The following is a 1,532-nucleotide window of genomic DNA, read 5'->3' as shown; positions in this document are numbered from 1 at the left end:
CAGTTGTCGATCATGCATAAATATAATTAATTATTTGATTTTTGTCCTAATAACCTGTAGCATTTCGAGGATAAATCGAAAAAATGTGACAAGTAGAGGTAATTTCGTGATTTTTATCTATCGAGGAAGCTTATACAATATTTTATTTTTAAAGTGGAACTTTAAAGTGGATATACCCCTGTAAAATCAAATCGAAGATTAGGATTTTTTCCTCTGCTCCCTCTTAAGTATTATATAAGTCAACAGCCCGGTTTGATTTTGAAATGATTTTAAAGTAAGTAGCAAAAAGTTGAATTTACGACATCGGTAAAAAGACAATGCAACAGGGTGGTTGCATTGTTGCTATTACATGTTATACTATATTTATTTCTTGTTTCTGGACTAGACGAACAAGTCATGGGTCTGGTGTTGAGAACACACCTATCCATGACTATCTAAAACACCACCAGACAATTTATTTAAGAGAAAGACTTCCTGTACGAAAATACTGCCACCATTGACTTAAAATTATATGGACGTCGGGTCCGCGCTAAAAAGTGTCCGAACTTATAGGGCGTTAAAATCGTATACAGAGCGTCATTCACGCTTTAGTCTTCGTTTGTTTGACTGACAGCGAAGCAAGCAAAATTAGACAGTACTGCGATGACATTACAATTTAAAAGCTTTTTCATATTCCTTTACATGTTACTACGTTTAAATAGGTTGACTTGGAACATTTTTTCGTGGTTTTTGTATTAGACCCGTCGTCCATTTATTTGTAAATCAATGAGTGCCACCTTTATTTTTGCCGCCAAATAATGTCAGCTATACTGCATTTCGGTTTTGAAGGGTAAGGGTGCCGGTGAAATTACAGGCACATTTGTCAACTCATGTCTCAGGGTGACGGGCGCAGTGTTAGTGTGTCTCAGTTTTCTTAGTTTTCATCTCTTTGTGATTTAAGGCTCTGTGTGGCATTGCGACTGTTATGGACAGGCGTGTCGCTTTCCACCAGACGCACGACTTCTTTCTCCCGTCACTAAGTATCATAAAAAAATTACGAAAAAACTATTTTAAGTGCTATGGAACGGCGTTTTTTCGCGGAGAAAAAAGAATAAATAATTTTAAATTATTTTTTAATTTGTGACTCTCTCATTTTTACACCAAAAACAATATCGAAAATAAAATAATTAAATTAAAAAAAAAACTAAAAAGAAAGATGTCAGTCGCTGAGGACAGGATTCGAACCTGCGCGGGTATAACCCATTGGATTTCAAGTCCAACTCCTTAACCACTCGGACACCTCAGCTCACGACAACTGCTCACCAAATTATCATTGTACTAAAAGGACAATGTCGTATGTGTGTCACAAATAGTTGAGCAAACATTCGTCATACATGACGTAGACATAATTATACAGGTTTTAATAAAAATGTGTACAGTAAGGCTTTATACAGGCTGTAATCGTTATGTGTGCCCAGGCGATTATTCCATAAATAAAAGAGATATCAAAAAGCTTTAAACTGATATAGAAACTACGTTACCTCATGAGTAAA

General features: G+C 35.6%; 1 non-coding gene across 1 annotated transcript; it reads right to left on the bottom strand.

The window, feature by feature from the left end:
- Nucleotides 1–1,203: 1,203 nt before the first annotated feature.
- Nucleotides 1,204–1,285, bottom strand: Trnas-uga. Its single transcript has one exon. It is a non-coding gene; the product is annotated as a tRNA-Ser (tRNA).
- Between the last annotated feature and the right edge of the window lie 247 nt (nucleotides 1,286–1,532).

Source organism: Hyposmocoma kahamanoa, unplaced genomic scaffold (assembly GCF_003589595.1).
Source record: "Hyposmocoma kahamanoa isolate Upper Pololo Valley unplaced genomic scaffold, ASM358959v1 93, whole genome shotgun sequence".
Taxonomy (NCBI): domain Eukaryota; kingdom Metazoa; phylum Arthropoda; class Insecta; order Lepidoptera; family Cosmopterigidae; genus Hyposmocoma; species Hyposmocoma kahamanoa.
This window is presented reverse-complemented; position numbering and strand designations above follow the sequence as displayed.